Source organism: Lipotes vexillifer, unplaced genomic scaffold, assembly GCF_000442215.2.
Source record: "Lipotes vexillifer unplaced genomic scaffold, Lipotes_vexillifer_v1.1 scaffold135, whole genome shotgun sequence".
In the NCBI taxonomy this organism is placed as follows: Eukaryota; Metazoa; Chordata; class Mammalia; order Artiodactyla; family Lipotidae; genus Lipotes; species Lipotes vexillifer.
In genome coordinates this window covers 85,491-102,811 of record NW_006774574.1, presented here as the reverse complement: position 1 = coordinate 102,811, position 17,321 = coordinate 85,491, and the positions used below count along the sequence as shown (strand labels likewise).

General features: G+C 36.6%; 1 pseudogene; it reads right to left on the bottom strand.

The window, feature by feature from the left end:
* LOC103079461 (small nuclear ribonucleoprotein-associated protein N pseudogene) overlaps positions 1–17,321 on the bottom strand; it is a 37,788-nt pseudogene that overhangs the window by 19,192 nt on the left and 1,275 nt on the right.

Sequence of the window (17,321 nt, the reverse complement as noted above, 5' to 3'; positions counted from 1 at the left end):
TTCCCTACATCGTTTTCCGCCCACTTTTATTACCCACCTTTATCTCCCCCCCCACCGCTTTTTAAATCCTTCTGGTTTGCTATCAATAACAAAAGTACCCACTGTGATACCATATCATTCTTCTGTTTGTGTGCAGTTATCATGGCTATAATAGTTACCACTGACTGAACCCCAAAATTGTGCCACATACTTTGCGTATTTCATTCCTAGTCTTTAATAAAACCCTACAATTATCATCTTTGTTTTACAAAGGAAGTGTAAGAAGTCACACTCTATCAACTTCATCACTGTGTGATATCAGAACTTTATATTAAAGTTTACTCATTCATTTGCTTGTTCATTATTCAAGGAACACACTCATTCAACCAGTATTTATTGAGTATGTGCTATGTGCAAGGACTGGAATTACATATTGTGGGGATTACAGGAGTAACTCACATACCCTTGTCCTAGATTTCAGGCTAGTGAGGAAATAATACCTGTGCATATACATAACCAAAATACAAGGTAAATGTGTAAACTTCTTCAAGGTATGCTCTAAACCCCAGCCACTGAAATAGTATTGAATACCAACATGAGCTCAATGGACATTTGTTGAGTGACTGAGTGAATGTTTCAATACACTGATATCGGCAGAATAATACAGATAAAAGTCTATGTAAATTCAGAGGAGAGGCTCCTTGGAGACTGTGGCATTTGAACAGAACCTGGGTGTAGACTCCCAGAGGGTGAGGGGAGAATATCGAAAGGTGAGCAAATTCTGTGAGCAAGGGTGTGGAGGTGGGCGAGTGTGAGGTGTGAAAAGTAATCTGAAGTTCCGTGGGAAGGACCTTCATGGACTGCCTACAGGATTTGGGCTTATTCACTTGGCAGAATTTTCACTTAACCATAAAAGAAAATTTTCGTAGTTGTATATAGAACAAAGAAATGAGTCTCAATAGAAAAGTCAATATGTTAAGAGGTTGGAATTAACAGATACACACTACCATATACAAAATAGATAACCCACAAGGACTTACTGTATAGCACAGGGAACTCTACTCAATATTTTATAATAACCTGTAAGAGAAAAGTCTGAAATATATATATATATATATACAAAATTGAATGCCCGAGCACTACAACTACTGAGCCTGCGCTCTAGAGCCCGGGTGCCATAACTACTGAAACCCGTGTGCCTAGAGTCCGTGCTCCACAATAAGAGAAGCCGCAGAAATGAGAAGCCCGTGCACCACAACGAAGAGCAGCCCCTGCTTGCCGCAACTAGAGAAAGCCTGCACGCAGCAACGAAGACCCAACTCAGCCAAAAAAAAAAAAATTGAATCACTGTGCTGTACACCTGAAACTAACACGACATTACAGATCAACTATACTTCAATTTAAAAAAAAAGAAAAGTCAATATGAAAATCTCAGCTGGATTTGGGAGAGGGGATAAAGGTAAGCTACAAGTGATCTTTCAGTATTGGAAATTTTTAATAAGGGTATTAGATTTTTCAAACTTTCTTTCACTTGAAACAAAATACACAATAAAGTAAGACAAAGCTATCTGATACTGGGTAAAGATTGTTATCCTCAAAAGCAAAAGCAAAAAGTTCTTCATATTCTGAACACATATTTCTTGCACCATTATTCTTTTGCCTGACCTGTTTGTCCAGTTCTCAGACAAACTGCTTTGGCAGAGTACTATACAAAATAAGCCACAGTGGAAATAGGGAAACAAGATTTTTTCTTTGGACATGAAGTAGAGAAATTGCCTGGGCTTTGGAGTCTGATAAACCTTGGATCCAGTCTTGGAATGCCCCTTATTAACTGTGTGATCTTAGACAAGTCAACTCATTTTCTTTTACAGATACTATCCTTTATTTTGACAGATGTGGCTTGTTAGGAGAAGGCAAAGAAATCCCTGTCATTCTTTTTTAAAAAATATCTATTTATAATATTTATTTATTTATTTGGCTGTGCTGGGTCCTAACTGCGGCATGCAGGATCTTCGTTGCAGCATGCGGGATATCTTCGTTTTGGCACGTGGGCTCTAGTTCCCTGACCAGGGATCGAACCCAGGCCCCCTGCATTGGGAGCATGGAGTCTTAGCCACTGGACCACCAGGGAAGTCCCTGTCATTCTTATCTATTCTTACAGAATGAAATTTTTGTATCAGCCCATTTTTTATTCCTTAGTTTCTATCAGCAAACTGTATAACAATACCTGCCTGATGGAGTTTTGTGACGATTAAAAATACAATATATATAAAGCGCATGTAGATGGTACTTAGAAAATAATGACTTTTCCCCCCCACACTAATTCTGTCCTGATTTCTTGTTTTCCTCACAGTGTTGTGAAAGGAAGATAAGAGGTTTTACAGATGCCTTGGATTGGGGGAAGTGGTATAACATAGTGGCTAAAAGTTCTGGTACCACCCCCCCCCCCCCCCAAATTAGCATGTAAACCCCCCCCCCCCCCCCCCCCGCCAAATTAGCATGTAAACTCCATGAGGATGGGGGATTTTGTCTGTCTGATTTACTGAGGCATCCCCAGCACTTTACAGAGTGTCTGCCATATATTAGGTGCTAAGCAAACATATGGAATGGTGAATAATTGGGTTAATATCTCGGCTTCACCATGGGACTTGGTTTGTATTTGGTACAAACCGAGGCAGAAGAAGGTGAAGTGATTTGCCCAAGGTCAAACAGCCTCAGTTTCTTCATCTGTAAGATAGAGAATAATAATAGTATTTTTATTGAGCTATACTTGGCATATAACATTAAACTGGTTTCAAGTTTCACAACGTAATGATTCGATACATGTATATATTAAGAAAGATGACCACCATAAGTCTAGTTGACGTCCATCACCATACATGTTTTCAAATTATTTACTTGTGATGAGAACTTTTAAAGTCTACTCTCTTATCAACTTTCAAATATACAATACATTATTATTAGCTATAGTTAATTACATCCCCAAGGCTTACTTTATAATTGTAAATAACAGTATTCATTTCACAGGGTTTTATGAGGAGTAAATACATGTGAATGAGTTTAAAATAGCATCTGACACATAGTAAGCCTGCCATAAATGAAGCTCTGAATGGGAAGGCAGTGGGGCTTAGCAATTAATGGGTACCAATTAAATCATACAAAGTACAAGCTGAGATAGATAAACAGATAGGGACATTCAGAGGTAGGGTAGAGTCTCTGTTATTAAAAAAACATATTAACTGCTCCCTCAAGCACCTTTCTGACCTCTACAGTGGGCAGCTACTGCCCCCTTACAAAGTGTGATCCAATGCCACATCAGAGGGAGAAAGTGGAAGCTTCCTCTATAAGGAAAAAGGAAGGAAACAGCATTTATTGCAGGGCAGATTTGCAGCCAAAGTCTTAGCTATTTTCATCCCTGACACGATCTCATTTCATCCTCACTGCCTATCTCTGAGTTTTTTATTATTCTTTTCATGTCACACATGAGGAGACAGAGGTTCAGAGTAGTCACCCAAGTCTATGAGACTCCGGGCTACACAGTCCTCCTACCACATGGCACTAATGAGGATACACCTTCATTAGCTGTCCCATACTTCCCCCGAGGGGCTTTGCTGTGGAACAAATGCAAATCTCCCATCTTTGGCTGCATGGTGAAAAGCAGCAAAACGGTGGTTCCCTCCTCTGAGAAAGAGAAGGATTTCCTACCCATGTCCCAGGAGAAATGTATATATCTTATCTTTTCTAAGACATAAAAAAGACTTTGGATCAATAATAATACATCAAAACTCAAATCTCTGGTCCATACTGTTGTTCATTTTTTTTCACTTCATAAGCATTTCTACACTGTCATCATGAAGAAATAGGAGGATTGAAATGATCAGAGATGCTATTGACACCACCTATACAATGAAGAAGAGATGAAGAATTTGATTGCAATTTTTAAAGAAGCTACCATTGTTTGCTTCAACCCAGCACAGGTGTATTTCACGTCATTAGTAGATGCCCAGAAGTAGAATGGGCCTTGGAAGCACAATGAAATTTTCCACCAGATTTTGTCACTCAGTGATTTCTTTAGCAGCCAAAAAAAAAAAAAAATCACTGTATTATAAAGGATTCCTCCCTAGGTATAACGAGGAAAACATTAGCTGCTATGTGCTACATGACTAGCTGTCACAGCATAATTTAATTTTCTAAGAAATTACTGAGAGTTATCCTAATTCCAGACAATATAAAGTGTGACAATTTTTCTAACCTTAAGGATACTAATTGCAAGCCAAATGATATAGCTGTTTTAACTTATTCACATGTAGCCTCACAGAAAAACATCTGGCTGTTAATATGTAAACTCTAAGCTCCTGTTTGGCTCCTAAAATGATAAACCTACTCAGCACGAATACTTAATCCATTTCTCTCCTGACTGCCCAGAACTCTCAAGTTTGATTGCCATGTCTGAGCGTCATAGATAAATTTCTAATGTGTTCTGTGTCTTTATTTCTTCTGTTGGAAATTCCACAGAACTCTGACTCACTGTGTTCTTTGATATCTCAATGTGCACTATTAATAAATGTTTCAAAGCAGAGACTTTTCAGTCGGTGGAAATACTGTCCAAATAATGTAGGTTAAAGAGCAGCATGGAGATGAATGGCCAATGCATATTACTATGTTTACACAAAAATGATCAAAATTTTAAAATTTCCAAAGTTTTAGCAATAGGCAGAGATTTGAATTTTGTTTATGAAATTTGTTCATGAATGAAATGTATGTTATAAATCAATAATAAGGGGGAAGGAACATATGCTAGCATATGTAATTTTTCAAATGGAAGAGCACTTTTCTTTCAATAAATTGAGAAACATTTGCTCCTGTCCCACTCCACCAGAAAAACCATTTTAATGGAATTTACTCAATCTTACTTGTTATGAAAATTTAGAATTTTTATTTTAATAATTATTTTATGGAATTTAATATTTAATTGTGTAATACTATGTTTAGTTTATTTGGAGGTGGAATTCATTTCCCAAAGGGTTTAGTAACTCAAATCAAGAAAACCATAATTAATATGTTCTGGTATGATGAAGATACATTCCATAGCAATTTATCAATTATTTTTAGTTACATGGTAAAACACCCCTGGGATAAAATGATAGTATTTGCTCCTTCCATAAGCTGTATGATATATTTAGAAAGCACAACTGTGTAATCCAGGGGTCCCCAAACCCCCCAACCTGGGCCTCACAGCAGAAAGTGAGAGGCAGGCAAGTGAGCAAAGCTTTATCTGCCACTCCCCATTGCTCCGCATCACTCACATTATCACCTGAACCATTCCACCCACCGACTCCATGGAAAAATTGTCTTCCACGAAACCGGTCCCTGGTGCCAAAAAGTTGGGGTTGGCTGGCTGAATCCATTGTCAACCAAAAGATGCTGGTGGTAAATAAATATCAAGTTATTTTCAGAAGATAAGAGCAGTTAAGCTCTATGCCAGCACAATATCAAGGACAGAAGATGGAAAATGCCCAAGTAGCCTAACTTTCTCCAGAATGTGTAGATAGGCTTAATCTTCTTGATTGTGCAGTAGGAAATTTGTGAAATGGAGAATGACTAAGTTTCAGTCTCCACCCTTAGTTAGGAATCTAGCAATGCTGAAGAGAAATGTTCAGTCACACAAATAACACAGCAATAATATAACATTATAATAGAGTATTTTAATATGAATAAAATAGTAATAATATGATACTTTAATATCAGATTTCTTTTGAATCTGAAAGATATCTTCAAAGTGTGGTTAGAGCTCAGTGGGTGGAGAAATCTTATTCAGTAGGGCAATGATGAAAGATTCTTGACTTTGTCATTGAAAAGATTTCAAAAGGCTGCACTGGGGGTCATTCGTTCAATTTGGAGGGAACGGAGGGAAGAGCCAGAGCCTGGAAAATAAGAGAAAATGTGATGATATCAGTTAAACAGAAACAACTAAAAAAAAGAGTTTGGCAGAGTGTATGTATAAGAAATGAAATGATGTGGGGTAACCCTTGAAAAGAGGATAGGGGTTACTTTACGGAGGGACTTGAATGATAGGCTAAAAAAATTGATGTATTTTTGTAGATAATAACGAGCCTTTGAAAATTTTTGCATAGAAAAACTGATATAATAAGAAATGTGCATTTGGAAACTTATTCTGGTATCGATGTATAGAATGGCAGTAAATATCGGAGGTGGAAAACCATTTCAGCAGCCTGTTGCAGAGATCCTGGCTTGCACAAAGAAAGCTGGAGCTCCTTTACTGGCAATGGGAGAAGAAAGAAGAGACATATCCTAGTAGCAAGGACGTAGAGTACACATGTCCTGGTAACTAATTTGAATGTGGGGAGCAAGGAATTTGAGTGATCAGTGATAATTTCAAGATATCAAGGCTGAATTACTGTGGAAGAATGGCTATGCTGCTATTAGATATAATAGAGTCAGGAGGAGAAGTAGGTTCATTAGATAGGATGAAAGTCTGACTTTGGTTATTTTGTTTTGTTTCGTTTATTTCTTGGTCATACTCCATGTCCAAGACAGGTCAGTAGGAGAGTCACTCAGGGCCCCAGCCAGAGGGAAGCCTCACCAGCAACGGCTGCGGCAGAGTAGAGAAAGATTGAAATTTTTCACATAGGTTTTTTAACCCATTGTGTCAACCTAGATGTGACACACGTCATTTCTGCCAATATTTCATTGGCCAGAATGAGCCACATAGCACCACCTGAATGCAAGGGTCTGAGAACTATACTCCCTTGTACGCTTGGGAAGGAGAGGATGTCTGTGAGCACTAATGTCTACTACAGGTGCACTGAGTGCAAGGAAGATGGATTTTTCCATAGTTTTGGGTAGTGTGTATGTGAAAGGGAAAATAATGGGTAGAAAAAGAATACTTTCTCCTACATTATATGAAAAGCTCTCCCTGCGCTCAGCCAAAGGAGCTTTAGACTCACAGACTTTTCTACTGTTAACCAAAAGGTGTTATTTCATCTCAGCATAATATTACCAGGTAATGATATTCAGGCTTCAGAAAAGTAAGAGGCTTATTGCAGAATGTCCTCTCACAATGCTTAAAGAGAATTTCTAGAAGTTCTAAATGCAGTATTAATAAATAAATTCTTTGTTCTGACTCTGTATTGCAACATGATCGATATAAGAAGCATTTTTATTTCTAAATCTTCAATAAAATACAATTTGTAGCATGGACATAAGTATTTGGAAGTTTACTCAAGAGTACTTATGATTTCATGCACCACAGGCACAATGAGAAGAGTTGGGATAAACTTAGTCACCAAAACTTACTGTTTATATTTGCAGTTACATCAATAAATAAAAACTAATCATTATTTTCACAAGCTATTTAATTATGAGGAGCCAGGGGATGTATTTGGTGCATAAGGCATTCCCAACCTTTATATATTTAGACTCCTACTGGCCTACGAATACCAACTAAGGAACTAATGCTGAATTTGTTCAAATGTTTCACCTTGATAATAAATGTAATGAGTAAACTTTAGAATAACATCTACTCTTAATGTCTATTGTATCAATGTAATAACCTCTTTCCTTCTCAAAAGTCTCCTGGTTGGAATAAGTGACATAGTAACCCTAACTCTATCCAACTCCTTAGCACTAGAGGTCGTTAGGTTACTATACATTAATTCTTCTTGTTTTATATCTGGGAATTGTGTACTGCTGTATACAATGTCCTTGAATATCATATGCGCTCATTAAGATCTCATTAATGCTTGAAAGATAGATTGGGGAGTTGATATAGATGTGAGATGCAATAAGGTGTTACTTAATGTAGACGACTGTGGGAAAATTTTTAAATAAGTGAGTTTAAGAGATTGTAATTTAATTGTACCTTACTCACTTTAAAATGTACTCATATCCATTTTGAAAGAGGCTAACAATTGAACATCACAAATAGGAATTTATGTACTCATTTATTTCAGTATGCAATTCATGACATAAAATCACTCTAAATAACATCTTCTGTCTCTATACACTCCAAAAAACCCCAACAAACAAACAAAACAACAACAAAGTCTATAATCTGGTGATCTAAGGCATACTTCGTAAGGGGAAATTTTAATGTAGCAATCAAGTCAGTGAGTCGGATTCTCACTAAGATTGAGATGCTTCCTTTTTCTATTTTCTTTTTCACATAAAAGCTGAGTGCCTTTAGAAATGCATAATGCAGCAGGATAGCAGTTTAAATGAGTTAATGCTACTTCCCAAAGTATGAAACTCAGAGTCAGGGAAAAGTAGATACCGCATAAGAATCTGACTTAAAGCAAAACATTTCACTTCGTGTTCAGTACTTCAGCTTCCTTCCAAAAAAAGGGCATCAAACACGGAACCTCTGCCAGAAATGTCCAGTTAATTAAACTATGAAAATAAGTTGCCATGGAGTACATAATTTCCAGAAGTCTATAGTCTTCTAAATGAAGACATAGTTAATAGGAACATAAATTGCTTTTTCAGTACCCTGTGTAAGAATATGACTAAGACTTGCTGAAAGCCACTTAGAATAAAGGGCATGTACATTTAATAAAATCTCACTGATGATAACTCCCAATGAAACCCTCAGGGACATTGCTTTTTAAATTACCTCTTAGTACCAGCAAGTACAACAAAAAACAGAATTAAACAAAAATATTTTGACTGAATCAGGAGAAGTTTTAATTTATTGTTTTAAGCAGCACTTTATCTCATTTCAGAAATCTAATGCAAAAAGGGATTGCTTAACAAGTGTACTTACAATTGCTGGTTCTCTAATGTTTATAAGCAGAACTTTACTATTACTTGTTTACAATTTATCAAGTTTCCAGGAACCATTTTCTCCTTTGTTCTCAAACTCAGGTCATAAAGATACAGGCCAAAGTAATGACTTTGTAAAATGTTTTAAAAATAAAAATCTACAGCCAAAATATTTCATTTTTAAAGGCTGTCTTTTTATTATGGGATCTTAATTTGTATTAAATTTAAAACAATGCTTAACATGGCAATTTATATGTCCTGGCAACAAACATGGGACACAGACATTCATGTATTCACTGCAGAAATGAAGCACTGTTAAAGTCTACAGCAAATCACTAGAGTATTTATACAATAGGAACGGGAGGTGCACTGACCTGTAAAGGGAGTAAGTAATTCAGTGGTTCTCTCTTTAAAATCTCAACTGTATTCCTCTTGCCGTATGTATTGGGTCCCACCTTGGTAGGTGAGAAAATGGCACCAAGGTTGTTGCTGGACCAAACTAAAAAATTTTCCAGGTGTTGAGTTGCACAAGTGGCGGTGTAGCATTCCCGCTTTTCCATTTGATGACTGGTGACATCGAACAAATATGGAAGGTTAGAGACCTGGAGTCAGGATTGGGTACAGCTATCATGTATGTGACACCAAATATCTCATATTGATGAAACGTAGAGGAGACATCTTCACATTAATAATTCAATATTTTGATTTGCAAATATCTGGATGATTGACAGAACTTTTGGACACCTTGAAGATGCAGCTTGGAAATCATATAGCAAACCCTCCATTATAGTCAGTATTGAATTTCCCAGTGTGATCCTTTCTTTGGAAATTCAGAATATATTCAAGATAATAATAATAATGCCTTTGTCTTATATGCTTTTAAATACTGACTAATCTATTTCCCAATTTAAAAAAGGACTTAGAAAGTAAAATATATATGTAATCTGGAATATGTAGACTTAAAATATATATACATTCATTTCCTGCATCTTTCCAATAAGAATTAAGTAGTGTTAGTTAATTTTTGTTGGGTTTCCTGGGGTCATTGAATTAGTAGTGTTAAGAGAAATGCCAGATATTATAAAGTCTCAAGGGAATCAATTTTATCACCTGTTCAGGCACTTTGACCTTTATAGTGTGGGAATTCTATTACTATTAGCCTAAATAAATGGAGATTACCATGTTCCTGCCACCTACTAGGTTCCTATGCATTCAACAATTTTAATAATAGAATTGGTTTAAATGTTAAAACAGAAAGGCTTTTTATGTCAATGGTATTAATATTCATCATATTCTTTCAGCCACCTGGAACAACTGTATAATAATATTATGGATAAGTCAGAAATGATAACTGTAAATAATTTGTTTGAATTTTAACTTTTCTACTTACAGAGTTTAGTATGCGAGCCTTTCACCGTTGTGGCCTCTCCGGTTGCGAAGCATAGGCTCCGGACGCGCAGGCTCAGCGGCCATGGCTCATGGGCCCAGCCACTCCGCGGCATGTGGGATCTTCCCGGACCCGCGTCCCCTGCATCGGCAGGCGGACTCTCAACCACTGTGCCACCAGGGAAGCCCAACTCTGTATTTTTATACCATCTTTTGTTTTAATGTGCTCTCATAATAGTACTGGAAATAGACACAACTTTAACATTGCTTTTTGCTGGTTGTTAGAAGCACTAGGGAAATATTTTAGTTCTCAGCTCCACAGAAACCAAAATATTGGTTAACCTTACGTTAAGTGTAGAGCAGGAGAGAGATACAGGTATGAGGCTAAAAACTCAATATCCAGAAGCCAGTGGATATATATAATTCGAGGCAAAATTGCAATGGTTTTGATCTCAATGTGTTTATTTTGTATGGGGAGTACTTCATTAATAGTTTGTATAGAGATAGCCTAAGAGTAAATATTTTAAAAATGCAAGTGAAACTTTATGTTTTTACTCTCAGATCTTCTCCCACACAGAAAACTTTCCTTTCAGCATTAAATGAACTGGTATCTGTTGCATGTGAGTGTATGTTGACAAACCAATTATTCAGGCAAAGGAAACCCACTTTGGGGCTGAATTACCTGGTTTGTATGTCAGTCTTATTCATATTATCTATTTAATTATTTCTTTTGCATGTATAGTACACATGGCCAATGTGCATGTCCAAAGAATGATTTAATACTTTAAAGGATTGAACCAGTAACGCATACACTGAACATTCAATTCTAAAAGATGGTAAACTTTTCCTGAAAAACAGCAGTAATTGGAATTTGACCCAAACACTTCAAACTGATAAATTTAAAGCAATAAAGGAAATATGGATCAAACTGAGAAGGTTCAAAGGGATTTCTTGAGACTTTCCTGGTGGTGCAGTGGTTAAGAATCTGCCTGCCAATTCAGGGGACTCGGGTTCAAGCCCTGGTCAGGGAAGATCCCACATGCTGTGAAGCAACTAAGCCCATGCACCACAGCTACTGAGCCCACGCACTGCAACTACTGAAACCTCCGTGCCTAGAGCCCATGCTCCACAACAAGAGAGACCACTGCAATGAGAAGCCTGCCCACTGCAATGAAGAGTAGCCCCGTCTCGCCGCAACTAGAGAAAGCCCGTGCGCAGCAACGCAGCCAAAAATAAATAAATAAATAAATATAAAAAGTGAACTATTTTTTTAAAAAAAGGGATTTCTGTTCCAGGATATGTTTGGCAAATGCCTGGAGCAGAGTGTGAAATACTCTATGTGTTAAATGTCTGATAATTGATATGTTTGATAATTGGTCTCAAAGTCTGTAATAGGATTTAAAATTATTCTAAATAAAATATTACCTTCCTTGAGTTAGCTAAGAGGGCCATCATTCTACTGTAAAGAAAAACTAAGAGCTTTTATGTTTGTTGGTTTCATAATTGTGAACCTGCTTTCCCCAACAGGACTTTTCGTGTAAATATGGTAGTCAGGATATATAAGATTCCACCCAAAACTATCATTAAGATGGAAAAAGTTGGCTGAAATGGTTAGTGAAAAGCACCATACTCCTATTTTCATGTGTTTTTTCCTCATTGACTACAAGGCACACCTGGCCTGCCAGCTAACCCACCAGCTAGTAACAAATACTAGTTTAAAACTACTGACCACTTACACACATGCACACACACATGGAACTTCTTGGCTTTAAGAGAGTTTAAACAGTGATGTTGACTATAGGCCAAATGTTAACTCTTAAATTGCCTCTCTTTAAAAACATCTCAGTTTCAAGAGCTTTTATTTTTTAATTTTTTGGCTGCACTGCACTGCTTGCAGGATCTCAGTTCCCCCACCAGGGACTGAGACCTGGCCATGGCAGTGAAAGCCTGGAATCCTAATCAGGGAACTCCCTCAAGAGTTTTAAAATTGATTCCTTATCCCAGGTCTTAATAGTTATCTGTGGAGGTGTGTGAGTTCCTGTAGGGAGCTCCTAGTAACTCCAGAATGAAACCCATGTAATTATACTTTTGGTTGCCCTCTGATTATCTGGCAGGCAGATAGTTACTACTGAGTTTTTAAAAGTTGGTAGGCAAATGTGGGATCCTTTTGTCTCACTCATGAGTGTAAAGTAACATAGTTATGTTACTTTACACTCATGAGTGTAAAGTAACATAGTTATGTTACTTTACACTCATGAGTGTAAAGTAACATAACTATGTTTTGATATGGTTTGTAAAGTCTGTTACCTCTTAATCCCATACCATACGTGTATAAAAGTTGAAAAAGATCTCGAGTGAGATGATTGACTTTGTGAAAAAAATGACATTGAATAATAAATCTTCATCAGCTTTATTTTTTTAAAGGTGTTTAAAATTTGAGATGTTTCCTACATAGGCTTTCTCAGCTTTTTTTGAGCTTTATAGAATATTACATGGTTGAACAGCTCAAGATATAAAATTCTTCCTCCCCCTTAAAAAGAAAATGACCACACCATACTGATTCCAGGAAATTCAGTTTCCTGAAAAAAACTGATGAATGGTTTATAAGTATTTTTAATAATAATTTAAAGTAAGAGATTGTACGACTAGCATGAATATCTAATTTGTTAATAAATAATGTTACATACTATTCTATTTCTGAGCAAAGTTCACCTCATAATAAACGAATATCCTTAAAAACATACTGGGTAAAAATACTTAGCAAATGAGTATATCTAATGAAAGAGAAGATCAAGATATAGACAGAAATACTAGGAAATATTGCTAATTTTCCTGTCATCATTCAATTGTTCTGCTAGTATACCAGAAACTTCATGGCAGTTTTAAAGTTATTTTTATCCAGAAGAAAACTAATTGAAAATTACAGTCAGTTCTGAGAAGACCCTCCTGTAAACTAGATAAGCCCTGAAATGAAAAGAAAAAAATCTTCTGATGATTCTTATTATTTATTATACTTAGGTGCTTTAGAAATCTTTCCATATCACCAAAGACCTCCATCTCAACAAAAAACAGCCGGAAGGAAAATAGAAAAGATGCTGATAATTCTATGAGAAGAGTTCTAATACGACTTAAGGCAAAGTCTTTTCAAAAGTAACCTTATTCTCCTTGGTCTTTAAGACAGTATAAATTCAGTTCTACAAAACTATATGGAATCAAAACCAATTTAGGCACAAATGAATCCTCATTATATTATTTATGACATATGCATGAATTTGAACTTAAGGATCTTTTAAATAAATGGAGAATCACAGTTTTAAAGGCTTTTCATTTGAAAGTTATAAATACTGCAAACGTTTTCACCCTACATAAGTTTTAGACTTCCTTAACATTACCATTCGAATGAAATGACACCTTTCCAAATAAGCTTTTTGAAAAAATCCTGATGCACATGCTACCTATTGAAAACATTTTCGGAGGTATTAATTTACATTTAGAGCATCTTGGAAGTAGTCTCATGAAAAATAATATTTTAATTATAATTCTGTTTCATTAACAGAACAGTTAACAATATAGAAAGAATCCCCCTAAGAACAAATGGCTTTTTAACTAGAGCTTCTAAATTTAACTTCTTAGCAAATTTAATTTGCCCCTTTATTATTTCTATATATTTAAATTTCCAGAAAGAGATGTAAAAGTTTTGGATATTTCCAGAGCTGAGAAAAAAAAAAAATATATATATACATACAGTAAAATTCCACCTCATATAACATATATGCTTTAAATTTCTCTAGTTTGTTTGAGAATCAGGTTAGTATAGCAGAAGTTACTACCTTTTGGGTTTTCTTGCTTCATGTTTTGGCTTTGCTCCTCTAAGTTCCAACAGCATATTTCTGACAAAACTGGAACTATCCATTCCTGTCTGTCAGAAGTTTCATCAGAGAGATTTATCAGACTGACATTATTCTTTGAAGAACACAGAATTTAAGGAACAGTTGAACAGCTTAATGTACTATTCTTTTTTTCTCTATTTTGTATTTACTTTTTAAAATAATTAATTAATTTATTTTTTAACATCTTTATTGGAGTATAATCGCTTTACAATGGTGTGTTAGTTTCTGCTGTATAACTTTTATCTATGCAGTCCCTTAACAATTTTCAAATATTTTCAAAATTTTCCCTTACCCAATTTCCCTCTTGAAACAATCTGGAAAATTAATATTATAGAACATTATCCCTTTAGCCCTTCTTTGAAATAAACCATATATTTAATCCCAAATTTGTTCTAATGCTAAATAAATAATACTAGCCCAGCAACAAAAAATTCCTTACCTTTTAATGTCTCAGTGTCAGCAATATCAGAAAATACCTTTGTTAACAAGGAAGCTTCATGAAAAACACCAGGCTTGCATCCACTGGAGTATTTACTCCCCGCCTTGCTAACCAGTAATCCAGCTCTTATATACCCTTCACACCTTTCCCAGCTCTGACATCAGGCAGTTCAGAGAGACTCTGTCATTAATTTCCATCCCTATAGATAGAAAGTACCTCATAGACAGCAGAAGCAGATGGGTCATTATTACATTAACACATCAGTGAATGTTAACGTAGTAGATACAGAGTATCTTGGTGGAATTAATGGTGTGTCACACACAGCAGAAACTTGAATTTGCCGTCTTTGTAGAGTACCAGAGTGGATTTTCATGGATTAAAGAGACATTTGTAGTAAGGAATTGGTAAAAAGAAGTGATTAAGAATATCAACAATATGTTTATATGCAAAGAATGAAGCCAGGGACATTGAAGTGTCTACCTAAATTCAAATAATGCTAGGGGCTTAATTCCATGAACATTCAGTAGCAGATTGAGATATAAGGGCAAGGTACATTAAAAAAAAGATACAGACGACAATTGAAAGCCATTTATAATGAAGTGGGAAGAGAAGGGTTAAAGACATAAAAATAATTTTCAACCCATAAATTCATTTGTCAGCATTTAAATAGAGACACAACTGTAGCCAAGCAGTTTTTTCACTAACTTTTTCTATTATTACATAGAAACATCACAATTATTTCGAAGGAAAAGATTTATTTTTTCCAAATTTTTCTTTTTTTCCTGAATTTCTAAGTCACATTTAAGTTAACATTCTGTTATGACAACTTAAGATCATATAGAGCAGCTAAAACAAATTCCAACTGTCAGTGAAAATGTGTGGAAGTTCTCCAAGTAAAATTTTAAGTTCTCTGACTTCATATATTTCTTTAAAACTGAGTAATATAGTTTGAGGGTGTTTAGTAGAGATTTTAGGAGGAAAGAAACTGTTTTCCAATCCTAGTTTTAATTAACAATGATTCTGAAATTTTAGTATTTCTGTGGAAATTACTGATATTCCAAAGGGAAATATAAAATCACATGTTTTTGAAGAATAATGATTTCCCATAAGAAGATAATTAACATATTTAACAAAGTGTATATAATGATATAGAAATAATACAGAGACCCAGAAATGTTAAATAATATGTCCTATGTCACACGTTTAGTTTGAGTTGGATCCTGGACCAGAACTCAGTTTTCTGATCCATGGTCTGGTTTTCATTTAGACCAAAATGCCTGATTTTAACCTACATATTTATTTATTTTCCTAATTGTTTTCCCTCTGAGATGTTAAAGATGACAAACATACATTCAAATATTAATTCTTTCACCGCCTGGGAAATAAATGTTATAAGGAAAATAGTCTTCTACCTAAGAAAGGAACAGGTGGACCTGATATTTTTAAGGAGTACCAAATGCCAGGCACAGTTATTTAACTGATATGTGAGACCTCACTTCATCTGCACACCTCTAAGGTGGGTATCATTTGCCCCAATTGATAGATGATGAAACTGAGATTCAGAGAATATAAATTACTTGCTTAAGGTTGCACAGCTACCCAAGGACAAAGTGAAATTCAGATTTTCATCTGTCTGTCCCACGACATATATTGCTTTGTTATAAAGGATCTCTATTCCTGGAGACTGAATTACCAATTGCTTCTTGTAAATTCTGTATTTTATTACAACTCTTTGAATGATTTTGTTATAGCTAGACATGGCCTTATGTTGGTCTTGTATAACGTTTGGGTAAGGTCAACATCGACCCCAATCTCAAACAATTTTAGGTCTTACTTGCTTCCTATAGCAATGAAAGTCATCATGGTGGTGGTGATTTAGATCATCTTTATGAGGCAACTCCATTACCAGATCCTAAGCTCCTCCCTACAGGACAAACATCACTATCGCTCATTTTTTGTTTTTTGTTTTTGGCAGTATGTGGGCCTCTCACTGTTGTGGCCTCTCCCGTTGCGGAACACAGGCTCCGGACGCGCAGGCTCAACGGCCATGGCTCACGGGCCTAGCCGCTCCGCGGCATGTGGGATCTTCCCAGACGGGGGCACGAACCCGCGTCCCCTGCATCGGCAGGCGGACTCTCAACCACTGCGCCACCAGGGAAGCCCCACTATCGCTCATTTTCATATTCCCTCTAGCCTTGCTAGTCAAAAGTGTGAATAAGGTGCTGGTAGCTTTGACATCACGCAGGAGCATTTCAGAAACACCGAATCTCAGGCCCCATCCCACATCTTCTGAATCAGAATGTGCATTTAAAAACAGATCTCCTCAGTGGTTATATGCACACTTTTGAGGAAAAACTGTCCTATTGTATATCCCATTCACTGATTGATTCAGTCAGGAGTGATTAAGGACTTACCCTGTGACAGGGGATATTCTAGGTACTAGAGATAAAACAGTGAACAAAGCAAAGTTCCTGGTCGCACGCAGCTTAGAGCCTGTGGAGGAAACAAAGATAAGCAAGTGAATAAGTAAATACGCAATTATAAATGGTACATACTGTGGAGAGAATTGACATGGTGGTGAGACAAAGAAAAAATGGCGGCACTTAACTTGAATCCTAAAGCATGAGAGAAAACCAAGGAAAGGGTACTGTGGAGGGGATTCCCTTCCCTGGTGGCGCAGTGGTTGAGAGTCCGCCTGCCGATGCAGGAGACGCAGTTCGTGCCCCGGTCCGGGAAGATCCCACATGCCACGGAGCAGCTGGGCCCGTGAGCCATGGCCGCTGAGCCTGCGCGTCCGGATCCTGCCTGTGCTCCGCAACGGGAGAGACCACAACAGTGAGAGGCCC